Here is a 19,276-nt window from a genome sequence, read left to right as displayed (position 1 = left end):
GCTGCAGAGAGCTGGGCTGGGCGCAGAGTGCATGGCAAATGCAGTCAAACGTGTCAGCTCAAACTGGGCAGCAACTATAGTGACACAGTGAGAGAAGAAAAGTCCTGCATTTCACAGCATGAACTGCCCAGATTACCAAGGATAATGAGAACAGAACAGTATCTCTAAAAGCTACGATTTTTAAAATGCTCCCAGTGCACCAGATGATTTATCTATGTTATAACTGACTCTCACAATAGCCCTGCAGTGCTCAGTCAATCATGACCATCATTACCCACATCACCATCACCATCATCACCATCACCAGCACCATTATCACCAGCATCATCATCACCATCATCACCATTATCACCATCACTATCACCAGCATCACTATCATCATCATCACCATCACCCACGTCACCATCGTCATCATCACCAGCATCACCATCACCAGCACCATTATCACCAGCATCACCAGCATCATCACCATCATCACCATTATCACCATCACCATCACCATCATCACCATCACCATCATCACTATCACCATCATCACCATCACCATCATCACCATCATCATTATCACCATCATCACCATCACCATCATCACCATCATCATCATCACCATCATCACCATCACCATCATCACCATCATCACTATCACCATCGCACCATCATCACCATCATCACCATCATCACCATCACCATCATCACCATCATCACCATCACCATCATCACCATCACCATCACCATCATCACTATCACCGTCAGCACCATCATCACCATCACCATCATCACCATCACCATCATCACCATCATCACCATCACCATCATCACCATCACCATCATCACTATCACCGTCAGCACCATCATCACCATCATCACAATCACCATCATCACCATCACCATCATCACTATCACCATCAGCACCATCATCACCAGCATCACCATCACCATCATCACTATCACCGTCGGCACCATCATCACCAGCATCACCACCACCAGCACCATCATCACCAGCATCACCAGCATCATTCATAATTGGGATGACCAAGATTGGAGCAGATGGAATGACTTGCCCAAGATCCCACAGCTCTTTAGGGTCAATGCGAGCTTGGTCCTTCTGAGCTTGGTCTCAGCTTGGGTCCTTCTGCTATTCAAATTCATGCTTTGCCCAAGTACCCTAAAACTGCTTTGAAAAATAATAATTGTATTATTTATTTCTAAATGGATTCAGTGCTTTTCCATTCACTCTCATAAAAGGGAGATCTTAGAAGTTATTTTTATATATGTTGTAACACCAGTTGAATCTTGTTTAAACCCTGGGTTCCCACCAGGCTACCCATTGGGGCCACCTGAGATCTGGTTAAAATGAGACTCTGGTTCCTAGATCCAGGGTGTCATATTCTAGGTGACTCAGTTGAGTCGCCAGATTCAGGACTTCCATCCACCCAGGATGTGATTTGGCCTCAAAGCCAACATCACCAGGCTGGCACTTTCTTTTGAGGGGACAATTGGCTGTGGGTGCTGTGATGGGGAATCAGGACCCTTCTAACCCTCCACACCCCCGTCGTGGGGTTCAGTGGGTGAGCCTGGTATCCCAGAGCCCCCGCTCATAGGCTGGCCTTCTGAGAATTCGCCTGGAGGTCTCACCCCAAGGAGAGGTCACTTCCCTCACCAGCCTCTGTTCTCTGTTTCTTAAAAAACAAAACTATTTTTGGTTTCATAAGTTACCAGGCTACTCAAACATCCTTACTCCCATACTTTCATGGGTGGAGGAAACGCATGTGGGGAAGAAGATCCCAGAGCAGGAGTAGAGACAACAGCTTTGCTCCTGGGCCCAGTCCTCCCATCCACATGTAGTCCACGTGGCCTCAATAAGGCCAATTCAGGATGCTTTCTTTCCTTTTGTGTAAAAGACCCACATGCCTACCTACCTAACGGGGTCACTTAGCTCCAGGGAGCCATAAAAATCTTTTGAAAAATATAAAGCCCAGTGCAATGGATGATGGACTTCTCAGGTGGCGCTAATGGCAAAGAACCCGCCTGCCAAAGCAGGAGACTCAAGAGACGTGGATTCCATCCCTGGGCTGGGAAGATCCCCTGGAGGAGGAAATGGCAACCCACTCCAGTATTCTTGCCTGGAGAATCCCATGGACAGAGAAGCCTGGCGGGCTACAGTCCATGGGGTCACAAACAGTCAGACACAACTGAAGCAACCTAGCACGCGTGCACACACAATGGATGGTGAGACTGGGGACAACATGGCCCAATGGAACTGGCGTGGTCTGATGTCACAGGTGGGATGACCTGGTCCCCTGGGGCAGTCATGGTTCACACTAGTGACCTTTCAACTCTCAAAGTGGGTAAAAGATACCATTAACTTCAGCATAAGCCCCAAGTCTTGAGATATTGGGCAAATCACTGAATTTCTCTAGGTCTTAGTACTCTATGAAGTGGTGACCCTAATACATGCATGTAAATACGTACTTTGAACATCAAGAGATTATATTCGAGAGCTCTGGGAAAAAATCATACAAGGAGTAGGTGCTATTATTGCTGAATCCAGGTGAAGTGAAGTTGGGAGACATCATGTCACCTAGGCTCTGGAATCTGCTTCTTTGCTGAGAGTTAGCCAGTCCCTGCTTTAGACATTTTCCTCGCCTGGCTCAAGAGGCCATTGACCTCCCCAGTTACCTTGTCTGAAAACCAGAGTGACTGGCGTCTAGGTTTCTGAGCTGCCTCTCAGGGTTGACATTCTATGATTTCACGACTGTTAAGAATGTTTGGCCTGCTGGGATGGGTTGGTTGTTTTCTTAAGGACAAAGGTAGACAGACAACCTAAACATGAAACCCTAGCCCAGCAGTGAATCACATGGACTTTGAAAGCAGCAATAAACAGAATGGTTATGTCTCATACCGAGCCTGCCCGCCTTGCCAGGGCCTGGGAACTGGAATCAGACGTCTGAACTTGGCATACACCTGTAGGTACAGTTCGGCTTTTAATCCACCAGGCTCTGTTGTTGAAGGTGCTTGAGAGCATTCAATAACTTTCTTTAAAAGCCTTGCATTATATTATTCTTTGTTTTCCCAAGCAAAATCACTCACACTGTGTTACAGTTGACTTCAGTGCCTTGGCCTCTTGTCGCGGGTTTTTTGGGGGGTTGGATTTGTTTTGACTTTCCACACAATCTCTGGGGAGGTCTCCCGGCAGTTAATGAATGCGTATGATGTGTTTGGGGATGGTCCTGGGTTTCTTCTATGCACTGGACAATGAGATTACTGAAGGGAGTCTGGCTAGAAGATTTACAGATGGAATTTGAGGGTGCAGGCTTCTCAGAAGCTGGGAAATAGTAGAGATGAGAGAGAGAGAGAAAGACAGAGTCTTTACATCCAGGCCAAGCATCCTAGGGAAGTGCTCATTCTTGGGTCAGCCCTGAGCTCAGGCTCTGCCTCTCAGGGATGGCAAGTCACCTGGAGTCCCCTGACCAGATCCACTCCGGGAGAGGCCAGCTGATGAGCCCAGTGGCTTGAATATCTTTGCCAACCCCCCACCCCTCGCCTTGAGTGGCTGTCTTGTTCTTGGCTGACAAACAGTAGTAGCAAATCCCTCCCAGTCCTCTCCACTGGGTCACATAAAGTCATTGCTATGCCTGCTTCACAAAATTCAGTGGAATAAAACAGACCCACAGAGGGCTCTTTCCTCCACCTGACTCTTCTGTGCTGTGGGTGGTATTTCCTCCATGTTCCATCCTGAGGCCAGGCCTGCCCCTCTCTCATGAAAAGCCTGCACTCCCTCAGATACTCTCTGCAGGGCATCTGTTCACTCTTGGTCTGGGGGGGTCTGTGCCAAAAACACCAACTGTGGTCACTTGGCCAGTGAAACTCTAGGCTGCACCAAACCCAATCTGCAGGTCACAGAAAGTCCAATTTCTCCAAGCTTCTGCTTTAGCCAAGTTGCTTCCCTTTAGGGACCGTCTCATCGGCTTCTTCTGCCATCCCTCTTCCTCACTGTGGTGGACACACACTCTGGGTGGTCAGACACGGAGTTCCAGAGCCTTCTGCTACAAATACACTCAGCAAAGCATTGCGTGATTTGGCCAGTGGCTTGGGGAACTGGAGACCTCAAGGTCCATTGACACTTCTGACTTTGGGAAGAACTATGTCTGTGCCCCAAACAGTTCCCCTGGGCCATTTGCTCAGCTGCAGCTCACTTCCTCCTATGGTTTTCTGCTCCCCACACCGTCGCCCCTTCCTTGCTTGAAAAAGCCCTTCCTTGCGCTTTCTCACCCCTGATTTCCTAAGACAACCCTCAGGGTTGCAATTTCCCTGCTCCTTTTACACTAACCCATATCCCCTCCTTCTCAACTTCTATCCCAAGCAGTTGGATCAAGATGCTTTGCCAAATAGAGACAGCTGCTTCCCCCCAAAATACTCCAGTGACCTTAATTTTAATTTTTATTATTTTTTCTTTCCTATTAGGGTTTATTTAGGATATCAAATAACTGAACAACAACCAAAAAATTGAATATAGTTTCCTGTGCAGTACAGTAAGACCTTGTTGATTGTCCATCCGATGTTTAATAGTTTGCATCTGCTAATCCCAAACTCCCAACCCATCCCTCCCTCACGCCCGCTCCCACAAGTGTGTTCTCTATGTCTGTGAGTCTGTTTTATAATTAAGATAATTTGTGTCATATTTTAGATTCCACATATGGCATCATATGGCATTTCTCTTTCTGACTTCCTTCGCTGAGTATGGTCATCTCTAGGTCCACGCATGTTGCCGCAAATGGCATTATTTTGTTCTTTTTTATGGGAGAGTAATTTTCTGTTATATATATGTACCACATCTTCTTTATCCAGTCATCTGTCAATGGACATTTACATTGTTTTTTCCACATCTTGGCTACTGTAAATCATGCTGCTATGAACATTGGGGTGCATGGATCTTTTTGAATTTTAGTTTTGCTCAGATATATGCCCAGAAGTGAGGTTGCTGAATCATATGACAATGCCTTTTTTTTTTTAGTTTTATGAGGCACCTCCATACTGTTTTCCATAGTGGCTGTACCGATTTACATTCCCACCAATAGCGTAGGAGGGTTCCCGTTTCTCCATATCCTCTCCAGTACTTGTTATTTATAGACTTTAATGCTGGTTGCTCTGACTGGTGTTAAGTGGTATATTCTATAACTCTAAGATAATACATTTTTGGAAATGAATATGACATGAGTTGGCACTAAGATGGGAATGTAAAGTCACATTTATTAGTCAGAGCAATATTTATTAAGCTTTCACTCCTGGGGATAGCAAGATGACCAGGCCCACATTCTCTGCTCTCCAGGACCTTTCAGTCTCATAAGAGAGACAGTCCTCAGCAAGCAGCATCACTCCATGGAGCAGAGCATCTGTTGTGCTGAGATGAGATGGAGCAAGGCGGTTGAAAGTTCCAGTTGGGGAGACAGGGAAGTCTTTACTAGAGGAACAAGCCTTCAGCCAGACCTAAAAGCTGTTGGAAATGGAGAAATGGAGGGAAGAGAGGGAGAGGACTCCCAGCTGGAGTTCACAGCATCACCCAAGGCTCAGAGGCAGTGCCATAACAGATATCAGAAGGTATGTTAGGAGTGAAAGCAAAGGTTAGACTTCTGGTTTCTTGTCTGGCATGTTAGGAGCTTGGAAGTCACCCTCCAGCCATACAACAAGAAAAACACTCAAAAAATGGAAAATTAACAACCAGATACAGAGAATCTGGAAGCAGAAATGCATGAGTAAAAACCTCTCTGGCATGAGTATTGGATCCTTTTACCCAGTACAAGATGTCTGGCTTTTAATCAGAAATTACAAGACATTTGCTGTTCAATCACTGAGTCATGTTCAGCTCTTGGCAATCCCATGGACTACAGCATGCCAGCCTTCCCTGTCCTTTACTATCTCCTGGAGCTTGCTCAAATTCATGTCCATTGAGTCAGTGATGCCATCCAACCATCTCATCCTCTGTCATCCCCTTCTCCTCCTGCCCTCAATCTTTCCCAGCAACAGGGTCTTTTCCAAGGAGTCGGCTCTTTGCATCAGGTGGCCAAAGTATTGGAGCTCCCACTTCAGCATCAGTCTTTCCAATGAATATTCAGGGTTGATTTCCTTTAGGATGGACTGGTTGGATCTCCTTGCTGTCCAAGGGACTGTAAGAAGTCTTCTCCAGCACCACAACAAGAAAAACACTCAAAAAATGGAAAATTAACAACCGGATACAGAGAATCTGGAAGCAGAAATGCATGAGTAAAAACCTCTCTGGCATGAGTATTGGATGAGTATTTGAAAGCATCAGTTCTTTGCCTCTCAACTTTCTTGATGGTCCAACTGTCACATCCTTACACGACTACTGGAAAAAAGCATAGCTTTGACTGTGGACCTTTGTTGGCAAAGTGATATCTATCTGTTTTATAAAGACAAAAGGGAGTTTGTAGAGACCAAATAAGCATCAGGTCCTGACTTACATATGGCAGAGATGTTGGAAGCATCAGAGCAGGAATTTAAAACAACTATGATGAAGATGTCGAGGGCTCCCAGGCACTAAGGGAAAGGAAGGGACCCTGGTGTGGGGCCGGGCTGAGGGGAAACTGAGTGCAGGTGTGTGTGCACACTCGGGGGGAAGCAGCCTTGCTCACTGTTTGCAGCAGGACACCCTCTCTTGCCCTGTCCTCACAGGCTGCCTGAGACTGGCCAGCTTCTTCTAAACCACTGATTTCTCTCTGGGTCCCTATCCAGGGACCCCAAGGCCCAGGATGGCAAGAACAGCAGCAACATGCAGAAGGTCTGCTTGCCTGGCCTTTGGGTGAGGTCAGGACCCAGCTGAAGCCTGGTTTCCTGGAGTGGAAGGCAGGAAAGGGGGCTTGGTAACAGGAGCCTGACGAAAACAACGACTTGTTATTGTTTGAACAGAAGGATGCTAGACCAGGTCCTCCTTCCTTCCTTCCTGCCACCATTCACCATTTGTCACTGGGCTGAGCAGGCGCGTCCCTGACTCTCAGCCCTGAGAACTGCCCACCAGTAGAGGCGATCTCAGGAGGATGGGGACTGGGGCCTCAGGGGGTGTAGGCTGGTTGCCGGGGGGAGGTTAAGAGGCCCAGTGAGAGGAGAGGTGGTGAGTCTTGAGTCCAGAGGGAGGCCAGCTCATCCCCTTGAGGGGGACGTGGGTCTTGCACGTCCTCACACTCCGTCCCCATCTCCAGACATCCAACCAGGCCCCAACCATGGGGTGGGTGGCCTTGATCCCCACTGGCCACCTGGCTGTTGGGCGGGTTCAGATGCATGGTCACCAGCAGCTGTAAGGCCCTGAAGCCAACGGGACCTCTCCCCACAGTTATCTCTGATGAAATCTGCTACCCCGGTGTTTCAATGGGGAATTTAATAGAGTCCTAACTCTTCCCATTAGAGCTTTCCAGGTCAAGCCCACGAGTGCTCCTGCAGGCCCACTGCAAGGCAGGGCTGGGTCCTCACACTTCAGAATTTTGCCTAAAAAAAAAAGAAAAAAGAAAAAAAAAGCAGAAGTCCTGCACACATCACATCATCTCCATTAGGCTCAGAAATTAGATTGTCAGAGGTTACAAAACAGAAACAGACTCACAGTCTTAGAGAATGAATTTTTGGTTGCCAGGGGGGCAGAATGCGGGGAAAAGATAGTTAGGAAGTTTGGGATGGATATGTACACGTTATTTTTAAAATGGATCACCAGCAAGGTCCTGCTGGACAGCACATGGAGCTCTGCTCAGCGTTTGGTGGCAGCCTGGATGGGAGGGGGTTTGGGGGAGAAAGGACTCATGTATGTGTATGGCTGAGTCATTTTGCTGTCCGCCTGAAACTATCACAACACTGTCAGTCGGCTATACGCCAATGCAAAATGTATATATATTTTTTAAAAGACCAACAGAAATTAGATTTCCATTAGAAGCAAATTAGAGTCACAACAAAAGCACACCTTATGTACAGACACCAAAAGCAGAGCAAGCCTCCCCTCCCAGGGTCACCCCTTCACGCTGAGCCCCTTGCTGGCTGAATTTGAAGAGGTGAGTCTGGCTTTGGGGTTTTACACCATCTGGTGCTTACTAGTTGTGTGGCCTAGAGCAACTCACATATATTTTCTGAGTCTCTGGTTCTTCATCAGGCTTCCCTGATAGCTCAATTGGTAAAGAATCTGCCTGCAATGCAGGAGACCCTGGTTCAATTCCTGGGTCAGAAAGATCCCCTGGAGAAAGGAAGGGCTACCCACTCCAGTATTCTGGCCTGGAGAATTCCATGGACCATACAGTCCATGGGGTCACAAAGGGTCAGACACGACCGAGAGACTTTCACTTTCTCTGGTTCTTCATCTGTGATGAGGCCCCGGACACCTGCTTGCGGGGTCATCATGAAGATGACCAGTGACAAAGGCACCCCTGGGCTGGCACCAGGCTGAGCCTGCAATTTGCCACGCCGACCACAGGGACAGGCTTGGTTATCATCCCTTTAGGATAGAAGTGGAGACTGAGGCATGAGGTCACATGGGTCCAAGGGGTGGACTGGGTCTAATCCCAGCAATCCAGGCCCAGCAGAGGTGCTCACCTCTTTGCTGACCGCCTTTTAGAAAGTGAACGCCCACCAGGTGAGCGGAGCAGGTATGGATCTGATAGCACTCACTTCATTTTCTCGGCATACATGGAGACTCTCTGCTCCCCAGGCCCTGACTCAGAGGAACATTCTCCAAGGGCTGGTTAGTGTCAGCCCTGTGAGGCAGGCCCGCTGTGTGAGTCTCGTAGCAGAGCTGGGGCGGGGATACAGGGGAGGAGGGCTCAGGACGCCGTCCAGAGAGCCGCTTTCCATTTCTGCGTCCACAGAACAGGCAGGGGAGCCATCAGCGCCGTTTCCATGGGAAGCAAGGATGCCCTTGAGCAGGACGAATCGTCAACATTTAACACTGCTTCTTCGTTCCTGTTTGAAAAAAGGCTTGGGTCAATCCAGGTTCTGTTTTATAGGCCTCAAGAGGAGACTGTGGCAAAACCACCACAAGATTAAGAACTCCGAGGATAAATGACACAAAAATCCAGGATCAAAGCTCTGGTCCCTAAATGATCCTCCGAGAGAGATGCAGAAGGACATTCACGTGGGTGATTTAAGAGAAAAACAGGGACTTCTCTGACAGTCTGGTGGTTAGACTCTGAGCTTCCACTTCAGGGGGCAAGGGTTGTATCCCTGGTTGGGGAACTTAAGATCCCGCACGCTATGTGGTTTGGCCCCTACCCACCCCCCCCCAAAAAAAAAGAGAGAGAGAGAGAAATGATTCTGAAATTGACACAACCTCTTTGGTTCAAATGAAAGAGACCCTTGGTACCCTTTATCCATCACTGTCCCTAAGCAGGAAGCTCCAGGTTGGACACAGCCTGTTGGTTAAGGGCTGTTCTAAGACATTGTCCCCCATTCCCATCTACATGAGACAAGGTCAAGGCTGACCCCATATGAAGCCCCTTCTGTGTTGGGTCAGATGAGCTTCACCTGGCCTCCTGGGAAGGAAAGGGTTTGATCCAGATGAGTAGGTGCTATCCTTCCCTCTCTTTAGCTTTGAAGTAGGTGTGTGGAGTGGCGGATGGTCCAGGAGGTGGACATTGGGCTGCCCAGAGCTGTCACTGGTGGACATATCACCTCCCGCGAATCACTGGCCCTCCCCACACCCCAGCGTGTTCATCAACCAACAGGGATAGTCACTGTGGATAGTAAACGTAGAGATTCGTCACCTAGTTTTTATTGGAATAAAGTAACAGTGGGCTTACGATTTTGGTGGATGACTGAGTATATTTAAACCACCAGCTCAGCCTCACTTGTTTTCTCCGGAACATGACGTCACGCTTATGGGTGGCCTGGGAGACTGTGTTCTCTGGAAACCCAGCGGGAACACTGGGCTGAGGCTGGCTGTAACCTCCCTGTCCTGTCTCCTTGCTCCCTGTGGAGGTGGCCCCAATTGGTTTCTACGGGCACTGCCCGCCTCTCCTGCTCAGCCCAAGGTTGGAGCCTGCTAACCACAACAATTAGAGGGCTGGTTTTATGGGAGGCTCAGATTGCTGGCTCACTTTGCCTGGGCAACTGCCGCAGGCTGGAAGCCGGAGGTTGGCTCTCCCAAGAGTGTGGAACGCCAGCATCACCGTGGCTCTCGTTTCTTTATTAACACGCTCAGGGGTTCTCAGCCTCGGTGCTGCTGACACGCTGGCCCAGTTCATTCTATGTCGTGGGGGCTGTCCCATGCATTGTAGGATGCTGGGCAATGTACCCAGCCTCTCTATGCCCTCTGCTCCAGACCAGAACATTAGCACTTCCACACAGCTTCAGACACAGGGCCTGGAGGCTTTAGGGCACCGTGATCATGACCTATCTAGGACTCAGATAGATCTTGATTTATCTATTTCTTTTATTTTGGCCATACTTCATAGCAGGCGGGAATCTTAGTTCCCCGACCAGGGATCGAACCCCCTCTAGTGGAAGCGTGAATTCATCACCACTAGACCACCAGGGAAGTCTCTTAGATAGATGTTTTTGATAATCACAAAACACAAGCCAGAATGCTGAAAACCATGGGTCCCAAAGAGACAGCATCTGGACCACAAGGCTATAAGGTGCAACAAGAACCATCCCTGGATTCCTGGTCTGGTTGCCTTGGGAGAGGGGAGGGGCCACAATTCCAGTTCACAAGGAAAGATGTCTCTGCGGCCTTGATTCCTTCTCCCCAGGGTGACGATCTTCTATGGAGGACCATCAGGTAACAGAACATCGTGCTTATTCAATAATGTCAAGGAATGTCTCCCTGAAATCTCAGAACCAAAACAAAAGGACTGAAACATGAAGAACAATGTGTCTACCCTAGGAAAGGTGGTCGTCATGATGCCACATGCCAGCGGGGAGATTTTTGAGCCTGGAGTTAGGAGGAGGAGCTGGGGATCGTTCATTACTGGGGGGCTGTACCCCTCAATGGTGCCCTGCCCTCCATACCTGCACTGTGATTCAGGGGAGCTCACAGGTGGGCTGGGCAACAGCCTCGTCGTCCAGTCTCTAAGCCAGGTCCCACTCTTCGCGACCCCATGGACTGCAGCAATGCCAGGCTTCCCTGTCCTTCTGGAAGGGAAGGACATCTCCTGGAGTTTGCTCAAACTCATGTCCATGGAGTCCACGATGCCATCCAACCATCTCCTCCTCTGTCGCCCCTTTCCCTTCTGCCCTGGGCAGCAGTGTAGGTTCCAGGATATCCCCCAAAGAGAGGTTTGAGGATAGAAGAACCTGGTTGGAAGAAAAGGTTAGGTTTGCACATCCAATTGACAAACACCTTCTTCAATGTTTCAGATCAATAAAAGGAGTGAGAGGCTTTTATCCATGTTTGTAAAAGTTTAGGAAAATCAACTCAATCAAATAACATTATTACCATTTTCTTATTTTTTCCCCCAAGAGGATAGCCTTGAGGTTGCCAGTGGAAAGCAAAATGGGACCGAATGGGCATGTCCCTAGGCCTTCTTGGGGGTCCAGGGGGAGTCGGCCACTTCCACTTCCCTCCTGCAGCCGGGGAGGGGGTCCCCCGGACGGTCCCTCTCTGTGCCTCTCAACCTGCCCCCTTTGCAAGGAGACAGTGTGAAGTCGTGTCCCGTACCTCCTTTACTTCCGGCCTTCTCTCTGACTCTGTGACAGGGGCCGGAGTTTAAACCCAAGTCTTGTCGTTCAACAGCCCGCGGTGACCTTGAACCAGTCCCTCACCCTTTCTCAGCCTCAAGTTCTTCATCAGTAAAATGGGGATGAGGAGTGTCCCCTCCTCAGAGGGTATTTTCAGATTAAATAGGATAATGGTGGGAAAGCGGCTGCCGTGGTGCCTGGCAGATTTAAAAGGTTCTGACTACACAGTTCTTATTAGTACTAGACCTTGCAGTTAGAGGTGTCCACATACATGCTCTTGGGATCCCCAGGTGGCTGGGTGGTAAAGAATCGTCCTGCCAGTGCAAGAGATGCAGGAGCCGGGGGTTCAGTCCCTGGGTCGGGAAGGTCCCCTGGAGAAGGAAATGGCAACCCACTCCGGATTCTTGCCTGGAAAATTCCATGGACAGAGGAGCCTGGAGGGCTACAGCCCATGGGGTGCCAAAGAGTTGGGCATGAATGAGTGAGCACACACACACATATGCATTCCCATCAGTCCAGTGGCCTGCAGGCAAGGCCAGAGTCTCAGGGAGTCTTTACTATGTGTAGAGGGGCTAACGAATTGCCCTTTTGCTGGAAAAAAAGACTGCTGATCTAAGTTTTTGTTCTGTGGTCAAGTTCATAAATAAATACCTATTTTAGATTTTGGGTACCCTTAAGCTTTTTTTACCCTTAAACTTAAAAAGTGTTGAAAAGTGCAAATAAATTATTTCCCCCAAAGACCCTTTGCAACTGTCAGGACAACGTAGGGTTATGCTACTGTAACAAATAGTCCTAAAAACCTCAGTGGCATAGTACATACAAGTTTATTTCTTTCTCACTGCAAACCCATCTTAGGGCAACAGTGGTGGGGACTCTGCTTTGAATTATCACTCAGGGTCCCTGGCTCACTCTCTGAAATTTTGTTGTTTGCAAGACAAGGGAAGGAAGAGTGAAGAATTCCTCCAGGCTTGTCACTGTCCCAGCCTGGAAGTGACACATATATCACTTCTGTTTGCATTTCATGGGCCAGAACGGGTCACACAGGCTGGGGAGGGAAGGCTCCTATCTCCCTAGCAAGGAGTGGAGATGGGATGCCTGTGAGCCCAGCTGGCCCACAGTCGGGGCCATAGGCCATTTGGCCAGTCTGGTGCATTGAGAGCGACAGTATACAAACATTTTCTAAAGGGCCCGAGAGTAAGTATTTTAAGCTTTGTGACCGCAGTGACTTTGTCCCAACTGCTCACCTCTGGAAAACAGTCTCAGACACTATGTCAATAAATGGATGTGGCTGCGTTCCAATAAAATTTTATTTACAAAAACCGGTGGGCCATAGTTTGCTCAGCCTGGTGTAGAGTGAAACTATCCCTTAGAAGTTACCAATTATGTTCTTCATAAAAGCCATAGCATTCCAACTGAAATGTCTCGTTTGCCAGGGGGGTAGGGCTCCTGTAAGGAGCTAGACAAAGTGAAGTGTGTGTGAAGGTGTTGAAAATGACCACAGTCAGGATTTCAGCAACCCGGGTGTCAAGATGTTGAGTTTCTATGCTTGACCCATAGACTCTTAAAGGACCTCAGCTATTTCTCTGACTTTTTCAAGAGAAGCAAACTCTCCCAGTGTTCTGGAGCTGTTAGTTTCTTATTTGAAATGCAAAACATGACCATTTTAAGGCAGATGAGGAAAGAGAGCAGCTGGGTCTTTGGTTGGTCTTTGGTTTTATTTATCCGTTTATTTTACAAAGTATAGTTGATTTACAACGTCGTGTTAATTTCTGCTGTACAATAAAGTGATTCAGTTACACATATGTATGCATTCTTTTCCATATTATTTTCCATTATGATTTACCACAAGGTCCTAAATATAGTTCCCTGTACAGTAGGACCTTGTTGATTACCCATTCTATATGTGCCACTTTGCACCTCTCTCCAGCACTCCCCAGCACTGTTGCTGTTTCGTCAATAAGCTCATTTGTGTCATTCCTTGGATTCCACATATAGGCAGTATCCTTGATATTTGTCTTTGTCTGACTTGCCTCACTTAGTGTGATCATCTCTAGGTCCTTTCTTGTTGCTGCAAATGGAGTTACTTCATTCTTTTTTATGGCTGAGTAATTCCATTATGCATATGTACCACAGTGTCTTTGTCCATTCATGTGTCCATGTGTCAATGGACATTTAGGTTGCTTCCATGTTTCTTTCAAGTTTTTTGGAATAGGGTTGATTTACAATCTCATCATGCTTCCATGCCTTGGCTGTTATAAATCATGCTGCTGTGAACATAGGGGTGCACGTATGTTTTCAAATAACAATGTTGCCCAGATAAAGGCCCAACAGTGGTATTGCTATATGGCAGCTCTACTTTTAGGTTGTTGCAGGGTCTTCTTAAACATAATTTATTTAACCTATAATCTGTGTAGCCTTTATTTTCAAATATTTTAAGTGTTCCAAAAATACCTTTGAAAGTTTCTTAAAGGAGAAGCTGAACTTAGAAATTCCTTCTTCCCCAACTGTAATTTTCCCTCTACCTTTCTGAGTTCCTGCCTAAGGCTGGCTGTACTGGAAGAGATTAACAAGAGGAAAAGGAACAGAAATGTACTGAGATGTATACCTCCTGTGTATGTGGGAGAGACCAGGGAACATCAGTAGACTCCCCGGGATGGACCGAGCCATCACCTCCAATAGCATCTTCAGCTGAAGACAAGGATAGACGCCCTTGGGGATAGGGAGGCGGGTTATGGGAGGTGACGGAAAAGTGTCATGAATGCGTAGGTTGGTCTGCAGATTTAAGTTCGGTCTTCTCCACTGATAAGAGTTTCTTGTGATGAAGAATCAGCTTTCTCTTCCAGACAAAGAGAGAGACACTTTTGTCAATGGAGATTTCCTCTATAAATTTAAATTTTCTTTACCAAAGGACAACTTGTGCTGTGTTTTCAGTTTTCCTTCTGCCTGCAATTTCTCAGAAATAACCAGTTCAAAATAATCCTTCTGCCAAAGAGAGACCCTCTCGGGTGGCATTCTCCTGCTACCCTCACTGCTTCTTCCCAGAGTGCTCTGCAGGTACCCCGCTGAGCCCGAGTCCTGGGCCAGGCATGGGGGTGGGGGGCTCTGAGGCAGACAAGGCTGGTGTTCCCAGCATTCAGGAGGAGGCTCGGCAAGCACGGAGGAGACAGCGGACCGGGTCTTCAAGGAGGAGGGCGGTGGTGCAGTCTGAGTGGACGCTGTGGGTCGGTTCAGCCCCAGGAAGGCAGCCATTCTGGCCATGTGAAGCAGAACGAGATTTAAGGCAGGGAATCGGGTGCTTCCTGAAGCCTTTGGAGGCCTGGGCATTCAGATGGCCTTCTGGGAGCTGCACCCATTGCCCCATCAGAAAAATGAGGACCAGCAGCTGGTGATGGGAGCCTGGCTCAGGAAGATGTAGGAGTGGGAATCCAGGAATCAGGAAGTTCTTAGAAATGCCCCTGGATGCCACCACAGCTGGGTCCAGCCCCTGCTCCCCCAGAGAAGCCTTGGAGGCTGGCAGAACCCCCCTCCTGCGATGCCATCACTGTGCTCTGGGACAGTGCCAGCCCCCCACCCCCCACTATCTCCTGCAAAGGCGGGAGTCCCAGCCCTGGCGGTGGCTGGCTTCCCCAGCGCGGCGGGTCCTAGGGCCGCAGTTACAACGCAATTCACAGGGAGCGGCTCAAACACCAGAAACGTGTCGTCTCACAGCCGGGGGCGGGGCTGGAGGTCTGAGGCCAAGATGTCAGCGGGGTGGGTCCTCCTGGGGGCTTGTCCCCGCAGCTTCCGGTGGTCTGCCGGCCTCACCCCACTTCCGCCTTCATCTTCACCTGATGTTCTCTGCATGCATTCTGGTGTCGGTGTCCCAATTCCCCTCTTTATAAGGATGCTTGGCATGTCGGATTAGGATCCACCCTAACGACCTCATCTTAGCTGATTACATCTGCAAGGTCATTGTTCCCAAGCAAAGTCTCATTCTGGGGGTCTGGGGGTCAGGACTCCCCCATATGACTTTGGGGGACAAAGTTCTGGAGGAAGAAGACCCTCAAAGTCGGATGGACTGGAGATGAGGAGGGTCTACACTCCATCATGAGCTAGGGGGGCAGCCGTTGGAGGCAGACTCAGCTCAGAAGGAACCGCTGGGGCCCAAGGTCTAGGGCAGGAGTGAGCGTCATGTGAGGGGAAGGGGAAGCTTGGGGCTGCAGGGCTGGAGGGAGGGGCGGCCTGGGATGGGGTTGGCCACATCACAGGGCTTTCAGGACTCTTGAAACTTCTGACTTTCACCCTAGATGGGGTGAGAAGCCCCCAGGAGTCTCTAATCAACACAGCAGATATACATCTGGGGACGCATTTGGCTGTGTCATGGAGCAGGGGTATAGGGGGCCAGGTGGGGGAGCAGGGGGGTGGTTTGAGGGGCTCCTTTCATTGTCCTGGGGAGAGACTATGGTGACTTGGTGAGGGAGATGGAGGCTTCCCTCATAGCCCAGTTGGTAAAGAATCTGTCTGCAATGCAGGAGACCCCAGTTCAATTCCTGGGTTGGGAAGATCCACTGGAGAAGGGATAGGCTACGCACTCCAGTATTCTGGCCTGGAGAATTCCATAGACTGGATAGTCCATGGGGTGGCAAAGAGTCAGACACGACTGAGCGACTTTCACTTTCACTTTAGGGCTTTCCTGGCGGCTCAGACAATAAAGCATCTGCCTGCAATGAGGGAGATATGGGTTCAACCCCTGGGTCAGGAGATCACCGGAGGAAGAAACGGCAACCCACTCCAGTATTCTTGCCTGGAGAATTCCATGGATGGAGGAGCCTGGTAGGCTGTGGTCCATGGGGTGCAAAGAGTCAACTCAGTTGCAAAGACACAACTGAGCGAGTTCACTTTCACTTCTCTTTTCTTTGGTGACTTGAGCCTGAGTGAGAGGTGGGCGGAGAGGGGATGGATTTAGAGCAAATTCTGATGAGGGAAGCCTGGATCTGCAAAGCACGAGCTTCCAGGCCACGAGGATGTAGGTCAGAGAACGCAGATGTGGCGGCTGGCATCGGCAGGTACCTTAGAGTTTTCCAGGGGACGTTTGTTTCCTGGGATGACATTCACTGCACAGGGTAAGGGGGTTTCCCATTTGGTTTCTCATGATCGCATTTTCTTAACACCAAATCAGTACTCCGAGACAGGCAGGAGAAAGAACATTTACTGGGCGGTGTGTGTGTGTGAGTGTGTTCTGAAGGGCTGGACCATTATCACCTTGGGATGCCAGGCCAGGGGGCCTCAGTCACTCCTTCCGTCCTCTGACGTGCGTGGCTGTGTGGTGTGGCTGGGGTCCTGGATGGTCTGGGGGACGTGGATTCCCAGTCCTCAAGGGCTGTGTCACCTTTCTTGGCAAAAGAAGCTGCAGATGTGAGTAAGTTAAAGATGTGGCGAGGAGGAGACAGTTCTGGATTACCAGTCTGGGCCCATTGTGATGACAAGGGTGCCCATGACAGGGAGGCAGCCAGGCAAGAGTGGACAAAAGGGGACGTGACGACGGAAGGCTTGGTCTTGCTGCTGACTTTGAAGATGCAGGAAGGGGCGGCCAGCTAGCAAGGCAGTGGCTTCTCGGAGCTGAAGAAGGTGAAGAGAAGGACTCAGCCCTAAGGCCTTGAGAAGGAACCAGATCTTGCCAATACCTCAGTTTCAGCCCAGTGAAGCGAATTGCTTAAAGAGTTCTGCCCCAAGACCACAGAAACAGCACCCGGAACCAAGGTCGTCTCTGAAGCTGACTGAGCCCCCTTGTAGCCATCACCCCAAAAGCCCCTGATTGTCACCAGCCAGCTTCCTGACCTCATAGTAGGCAAAAATGCCCTCCCCGGTGCTCACCCTAACCAAACACCCAAGGCCACCCTTCCAGCAGGAATTTTGTCTTGAAGCTACAAAAACTGGCTCCTAACCCGCGGAAGGGGTCAGCTCTCCCTGGTCTATGTGCTCACAGGGCCCTCATTATCTCTGCTCTTTGCTCTTAATAAACCCACTCCCTTCTGAAATGCTCTGGGTCTGGAAATTCTTTTGCAACCTGCCCTCGGACTGCCCCAACATTGTTGAGCTTCTGGAATCCAGAAAGATAAGTTAGCAAATGGGCCTGTTTTAAGCCATGACGTCTGTAGTCATCTGTTTCAGTTGCATTAGGAAACGAGTCAAGGTGGAGAGAAGAAAGAGTCTATAACTAAACCCCTGCAAGAAATACCAAAATGAACTTAAGGGGTATTCCAGGGGCCCGTATGTCCCATACCAGCACCAGTTACACTGGCGGAAGAGAAGAGTTTGTGGAAGTAGTGTGGAAGGCGGGGTGGGTTGGGGAGGTCAAGTCCACAGCAGGCTCTCCAACCAGAGACAGAGTCGGAGAAGCATCAGTCACATGGCTAACTTGATTTGTTGTCAGTCTTTCTCTGGACAAACAGAACATAACTGCAGAAGCCATAGCAGGTGTTAGACTAGCTGCTGTCAATTACACACCCAAGTTAATTTCTCTTTGGCTTGCAAACTTTCTTTAGCTCCTGCTGAAAATGCTCACTCTAGCTGTACTTAGCACACAAACACCCTCCAAGCCCTTAGGTCTCAGGGGTTGTGATTTCAGCCAAACTTCAACCTGCCTTCGCCACGTGCAGGTGGATGGAGACCTAGGAAAAGAGGGTGAGTGGGGGAGGTCAGAGATGATGGAACAACTTCTTACATCAGAGCAGGAGAAAGCCTCAGCTTGGACCTAACCGCTCCCTTGGACACATTCCTCGGGAGAGCATAACACTGCTAATATTTGAGTTTAACCGCCACCGAGAAGGCCTCGTTGTGTGTGGCTGGAACCACATAATGAAGATTTCACAATTTATGCTACCCGTCTGTTTGTTATCATACAGTCGCTCAGTCATGTCCGACTCTTTGCAATCCCATGGACTGCAGCACGGTCTCTCCAACCATCTCATCCACTGCCGCCCCCTTCTCCTTTTACCTTCAATTATTCTAGGAAAAGATGTTACTCAAGCATATTATTTTTTTTAAAACTGAGATAAACTATAATGGGAAAGAATGTGAAAAAGAGTGTGTATATATATATACACACAACATATAAAATCTTATATATATGTATATATATGTAACTTTTTATGAGTCATCTTGCTGTAGAGTAGAAAACTGACACAGCATTGTATACTTCAATAAAAATAAAATTTTTAAAAAACCTGACATCTTTAGAATATTGACAAGACCTCACTACCTGGGGGAGACAGGGCCCCTAAGTGATCCAAGGATCTGGCGCTGGGGAGGCTCTCAGAGCCGGTTTAGATCCTACGCAAATACTGTGGATTAGTGGGATATTGGCCCATGAAACACATAGCTCCAGCCAGCTACCAGAGTATTTTGAGAGCTGCCAGTTCACTTAATGCCACTGGAGTCTGAATAACATGTTTTGGAACAGGCGTTCAAGCAGACTTGAATTTCATTTGGAAAGAATCTGGAGCAAGATGGTTTTCTTGGGGGATTAGTTGCTGCTGAGAAATTGAAAAGCCAGCATCCTGCATTACACTCATCTGGGAAGTCTCCAGGGAGGCGGGACCCCACAGGAACGCGTCATTGCCCGCAGTTGCTC

This window comes from Cervus canadensis, chromosome 7, assembly GCF_019320065.1.
Source record: "Cervus canadensis isolate Bull #8, Minnesota chromosome 7, ASM1932006v1, whole genome shotgun sequence".
In the NCBI taxonomy this organism is placed as follows: domain Eukaryota; kingdom Metazoa; phylum Chordata; class Mammalia; order Artiodactyla; family Cervidae; genus Cervus; species Cervus canadensis.
The sequence above is the reverse complement of the archived record's forward strand: the minus strand, read 5'-3'. Positions refer to the sequence as shown.